We start from the raw sequence: 7,071 nt of genomic DNA, 5'->3' as shown, positions 1-7,071 counted from the left end.
CTTTCCCTCTCTCACTTCCTAATTCTTCCATCCTCCTCCTCATCCTTGTCTCTCTCTCTCTCTCTATCTCTCTCTCTTATTTCTTCTGCCCCTAAATAAAGGAAGGATTGAGTAATGCTGATCTATTCTGGATTGTTCCCGTTTAAACGTATATCTGTGTTTTCAGTGTCTGATTATATGCATTTATTTTCTTTCTTAAAGTCTATGTATCAAATGCCTTCTTAAAAAATCAAAGAACTTAAAGCATCGTTTTCCTCATCATACAGAAAGAAAGAAGCATAGAAATAACTTTTTCTTTATTTTTTGGTAGTCTGCCACAGATGAAGTTTACACTAATTAGAAATCGTCTGGAGGCACGAGAGCAGATTGAGCCTTCGGCTGGAAGTGCTTCCTGACAGGTGGTTCACCACAAAGCAACATTACAATTACCTAACACACTGTTTGATTTGTGTAAACCTCATTACTACTCACATTATTTAATGAACTATGAGCATTCCTTCACCTCCCTGCAGATTGCAGTGCAACATTTCCATTTCAATTCAGAAAGGAAGATTGCATGGCTTCAACCCATTTGTTTTTTAAGAGCAAATATTGCCTTTCACTCAAAATTCTGAATTTCAATAGAAGTTTTAAAACATCCACTTAAAATTAATCAGTGAGACAGGCAGATGAAGGTTTGTTCGTAATATTAATATTATTAAGATTTACCCTTTTAGTTTATATTTCCCCCATGAATAAAAGTGAAAAACTGATTTTTTTTTTCCAATATGCATGTTCAGTGTGTGTTCCCAGGTGTAGTGAGGTGGAAAATTGAAGCAATTATCCAGATAATTCAGGCCTCAAACCACGAAATTGCCTCGATCTTAAGTTCTCATTGTATGTGACTACCAAGTCTGAAAATCCATTTAAAAGAAACCAAAATACTGTATTTTCTTCATTTAAAAGTCTAAACTTCCTTAGACCTACCTTAGCCTAAAACTTCATGTTTTAATACCTCATGCATTTTTTTTGTTGCGAAAACAAAACCAAAGTTTATTTGCAGTTTGACAGAGAAGTGATTCTTACCAGAAGACCCTGATAAAAATAGATACAACATTCTATAATTTGTTCTACTGAAATTATCTTTCTAGGTGGCTTCATAGGTGTCTAGTATTGTGTCAAAATTGTAGAATGTTTAAAAGAATTCTAAAGCAATTCTCATTTCAAAGAACATGTAAATATGCACAGAAGACAAAACTATGAGAGAAACTGTCAATGTGAAAAGGAAAACTAAATTAAAATATGTAAAATGAAAAGACATTATTTGGGTAGCAATTTGAGGACTGTTGCCGACCTGGAGTCCAGGAGAACATTATTCAAGTTTCCCTAAACATGGTCATTGAAGTCTGAACGATCTTTAGCAGGTTCTAAAGACAAACCTCATGTGACAGAGTAGGTAGAGAGAGAGGATTATACCAGTTGTTTGGGGATAGTTATCCTCTGCTACCAGGATCAATGACAAGGGCATCAATACAAAGTTGAACTGGCATCTCTGAGCAGATGTTCTTCCAGAAGTAGTTCTTGGGCCAGAGTGCAGTGGTCTTGGTGAACTGTTGCAGTTCTGGAAGAGCAAAAGTGGTAGTGTGTTCTTTAAATAACAGTTCTTATTATCCGGAATTCTAGCCCGTGAAAACACCTCCTCCAGTGACCTTTCCCACTCAGTGTAGTCAAATGACTCATTGTTGATTCTGATTACTTTTACGAAACAAAAAGATACTAAACGCTAAAGAATTATCTTTGTGAGTTTGTTTTTTGAAGAGATTTTTACAACAGGGTACATGTACTCACTGGAGAGAGATTGAGACAGAAAGTGAGAAATCACCCCTCACACACTCACATGCCCCAGGAGAGATGGTCATGCCTCAATCCTCTCTCCTCCATTCTCCTCTCAGGATCTTGGGCGCACATATTCCTGGTGTGAATTTCAAGCTGCTGGGTCCAGGACTCAAACAGTAGTTGAACACATGGGAGTCTTGTGCCACAACCACTCCACCACTTGCTGCCCCACTCTTCGTGGGCTTTTTATAAAAAATACTTATTTATTTCTTCTATGCGTAAGAGTGAGAAAGATACAGAGCACCTCTAACAGGGTCCTGATACCACAATCCAACCCAGAGCTTTCTGATTCATAGACTCCACCGATGGTTAGATAAAGAGGATTGCATCTGGTGAGCAACCTTCCCAGGGCTACATTTAAGAATTCAGGGTCATTCCTGCCAACCAGTCTTCCACACAGGCCACTAAGAACCATTAAGTGACTGGATATCCTGATATTTTAGAAGGCAAAGAGATAAATAAAGGCATAAAATATCTCTTTTGAGGCCAGAAGATGGTGTAATAGTTATATTGTTGGAATCATATGTAGTAAACTGCAGTTCAAGTCCCAGACTCAGTGGCTTAAAACACACTGAGTGCATGTGCATGCATGCCCAAAATCCCTAGAGGAGAATGAAGGAGAAGGGGTTGTGGTGTGGCCATTCCCTTAGGGGATGATTTCTTGCTTTCTCTCTCTGTCTCTGTCTCTGCAGTGAATGCACACTCTCTATAGCAGAATCTTTCTCTCAAACAAAACAAAACAAACAAACAAAAACCTCTTCTATGAAATACTTTCTGAAAACTTTCCAATACAGGCATTCATATCCAGAAACTACAAAGGACATGAAATAGGATCTACCTAGGAAAATCCTCTCCAAGGCACATCATTTTCAAATATTCTAAAATTGGCAAGAGACAAGTATCAAGTTACCTATAAAGAATATCCCATCAAAACAACCTCAGATTTCTCAGCTGAAGCCATATAAGAAAGGCGAACATGGAAAGATATCAAAGTAATATGAGACTTATTTTTTTTAAATGAGCCAAGAGCATAGTGTCAAAATTTTCTTATCCTGCACACTATCTAAATTTCTTCTAAGGAGGGATCATATCTTATATCCCTTTATCTTAGTACAATGCTAGGCAAATCATTATTTCAAGTTATAAATGTAAATGAAAATCATAAATATGTAGGTAGTTTTAGAAATGTGATTTTTAACACCCTTTATTTCATTAAAGTAATACTGATGAGGCCAGCAAATGGCATAGTGATTAAGCCAGACTATTATATGGCTAATGGTTCAAGTCCTGGACCTGGTAGTTTGAAGCACACCGGGCACATGTGTATGCATGCCCAAAATCCAGAGAGGAGAATGGAGCAGGGATTGCAGTGTGTCCATCCCCATCGGGGGAGAGGTGACTTACCCCTTTCTGTCTCTCTACCTGTCTCTATGTCTCCAGCAAGCACATGACCCCTAGAGCAAAAAACATTCTCAAAATAATAATAATAATGGTAGTAACACCATTGGCATACAGTCATAGTCAAACATAGTTAAGGTCATCGTAACTGGGCATAGTAAATATCAATAACCCAATCCCCAAATAATTGTGTAGGGATTTATTTTTTAAATGTATTTTCAAATAGAATATAAAAATTAATTATTTCCCAAAATCCAAAATGTAACTAAGGAAGCAAATGGTGTTCTTTGTAAGTTGATAAAAGCTAAATTGCACTGAAAATTATTTTTCAGATGCAGAGATTCACTGGGGAAGGAGTACCTAAATTTGAAATTATAAGTGCTCATGTATTTCATTACAAGATAGGAAGCTAAGCAAATGGCACATTAATAACCTAGTTGGGGAGAAAAAGAAAGTAAGCAATTGGTAAAGTGTATTTTTTTTTCTAAATTGAGTCTATTAATATGAGCAAAACTTTATTTAAAAAAAATGCATGCTTTCTTTTGTTAAATGCAAGGAAGAAATAAAACAGGTATATGGGACCAGCAGATGGTATAATGGTTACATCACTGGATACCCATATGGTCAATGGTGCGTTAAAAGTCATGCTGGGTGCGTGTGCATGTGTGCCCAAAATCCTGAAAAGGAAATGGAAGAGAAGGGATTGAGGCATGGCCATCCCCCCTGTGGGGTGATTTCTCGTTTTCTCTCTCTCTCTCTCTCTCTTTCTCTCTCTCTCTGTTTCTCTGGCAAACACACACGTCCTATAAAAAAATAAATAAAACAATAAATAAAACTCTTAAAAAAAAGAGAAAGAAAGAAAAGAAAGAAAGAAAGAAAGAAAGAAAGAAAGAAAACATATATAGAAGAGATTATTCCAATGTTACAGGAAATTTTCAAAGATACCAGTGGTGGAAACCCATAAAAGGTATATTAAAATAAAAAATAATAAATGCTAATAGGACAATCTTATTTTACTAAATTTTCTCCTTAAATTTTAAGGCTTAAAAAGCATATTAAAATGACGTTTGGGAAGAAGTGACTTTCAAGTATGCTATTACTAATTATAGAAGGAGTCATTTCTATATAATTCATAAGTGTATAATCATGATTAATATTCAAGATTTTCTTGAGGAAATTCATCAAGCCAAAACAGCAAAAGACTGAATTACATTCTTTATGATAGAAAATTAGCTAGTACCATATAGTTTTCAGCATTTTTTTAAACAAAATGAGCTTAAATAGGACAATATATTCTCATTAATCTATAATTTTAGAGATTTACATCTAGATTTAAAAAAAGCTTGACCAGAGCAATATAAAACATAAAGTAAGAATATGAAATTACTTTACTAACATATTTTAAATAAATTATAAAATACCTGTTAATATTAATTTTTCCTCTACTTAAATTACAATACCAAAATCTGAGACATTTTATGCTGGGTCCTACACTGCCTTACTAAATGGATAGTTTTATGCCATGTACATAAATTTTTTTATACTACTCCTTTCAAAAGTTAAAGCCTAATTTCTCTTTTTGAATGTGAGTCAAACTTACCAACTGACATCTAATGGGCAGAATATGGCAGAAGAAAACTTATGTAACTGTTAAGGTTGGTCCTTAATAACTTGGTGGATTGCTGCCGTTTCACAAGTACATTCAAGCAGTCCATGGAGAGGCCCATGTTGAAAAGAAATGAAGCCTCTCTGGGGCCGGCAGGTGGCGCAGTGGTTAAGGTTCTGGACTCCTACAAGAATAATTGTGATTCAAGTCCCAGATCTGGCGGCGGCTTGCTTCCTCACTTTCCCTTTCTCTCTCTCTCTCTCTCTCTCTGTCTTTCTCTGGCCAAATAATAATAATAATAATACATACATACATTTTTTTAAAAAATTATTAAAAAAAAAAAAAGAAAGCTCTCACCTACACATTAGCACAAGTCGTCAGCTTAGAGTGAGTCAACTTGGTAGAAGATCCTCTGTTTCTAGTCAAGCTGTCTGGTGTCTGAAGCTCTCTTCTTTATAATCTTATGAAATATTTTGAACCAGGACTATTTAGTTAAGTCCCACATAAATTTCTGACCTACAGAAATTACAAAGCAAGTAATGTTTTAGTCCAACCTAGTAACTATAGTTAGTGACAATTTATTTCATTCTTGAAAATCCCAAAAGTAGATGTAAGTATTCTTCCACAAAAAAAGGTGTCATGTAATGCATCTATTCATTAGCTCGATTAACCGAACCACAATGTGTGTGGACATACGTCAAAACCTCATGATGTGCATGCGAAGTATATAAAATAATAATCATAATACATCTTTCTTCATCTTGCTTGATTAGTAGAATGTTGGCAAATATTTAATAGTATATTGAAAATAGTGCATGAAAAACATTTAGATGATCTCAGCGTTTTCTAGACACGAGTTCCTGTCAATTACGTATACAATCAGAAGTTGAGCTGGGTTGAGGTAGCTTGCACTCTGAGTAAAACTGAATTGATCTTAATTTCACCCCTGCATAATGGGTCTCCATATCCTTAGCCCCGAATATTGTTAAATATCTTTGTCCTTCAGAGATTACAAACCAAGCTCTTCTTTCTGTTCCAACAAGCTTAAAATCTAGAATATATCTCAAAGGGGAAAAGTTGTGTTTGAGGCATTCTTCCAAACAAGTCTTATTTTTCTAGCCACTGAGATGTGAAAGATCCACTCTGCGCTTTATAAGCATTCAACCTGGTGTCGTCGCCTCTTGTATAGCATTGAACTCAACACACAAGGGAAACATTGACTATGATCTTCTTTCTCTCTAGTTCTCAATTGCTCCCATCACCCCCACTAAATTCCAAGATAATTGCTCCTTCTCTTAAAGATGTATTCTGTCTGGTAAATCCCAATGTTTAGCCCATCCCAAAAACTAATACACAGAGGGGTGCATTTGTTTCTTTAGGAAAAGTTACCTTGTCTGGAACGTTTGCTTATGTAGTCCTCTTGGTATTCATAGCTCTGTGACACAATTAAACTAGAATATCATAACTCATGTAGGTTTTTTCTTCTTTTGGGGGGCTGAATCCTAGAAAGTTGCCAATTTTTGTTGTTGTTTTGTTTTGCTTACCTGGTCTTGTGCAAATTATATTCAGATACACAGTCCAGAAAAAATACCCCTGGGAGTGTGTGTGTGTGTGTGTGTGTGTGTGTGTATGTAATGTAGTTACATCTACAGCAGCAATAGTTACCATAGCATTTAATAGTAATATCCATCAGAAACCAAATATATTCATTATTTTATCTTCAGCCTGGAGAGCATGAGCCCTGCTTCTGTTTTAGTGTATGTATTCTATCTAAACAATGAAAAGTGAATAATTCAAATTCTCTTTACCATAATGAGAATGGAGAACCCTGATGTAGATAACTCAGGAAAAATGGTTGCCTCACACCAAGTGACACAGAAAATGTAATTGTACAACATGGTTTCATTCATGAGCACATAAAGGAAACTTCTGCAAGTAAAAAATGATTTTGGAATACTGTTTCTCAAAACAAATCATAATTATAAATTCCTATATATTTCTCCTCTAGTCCATTAAAAAAAATAATTGGAAGCAGAGCATGCAAGTCAGAAAAGGAAAAGATAGAAAAGTTATCTGAAATCATGTTTCCCTCTGGCAAGTAAATCTCGGTATCATTTTTTTGTACATGACTCATTAAGTTCCACCTCTGTGTCTTGCACATGTCATTAGCTCCTATCTTCCCGCTGAATATC

This window comes from Tupaia chinensis, unplaced genomic scaffold, assembly GCF_000334495.1.
Source record: "Tupaia chinensis unplaced genomic scaffold, TupChi_1.0 Scaffold000281_1, whole genome shotgun sequence".
NCBI lineage: Eukaryota > Metazoa > Chordata > Mammalia > Scandentia > Tupaiidae > Tupaia > Tupaia belangeri.
The sequence above is the reverse complement of the archived record's forward strand: the minus strand, read 5'-3'. Positions refer to the sequence as shown.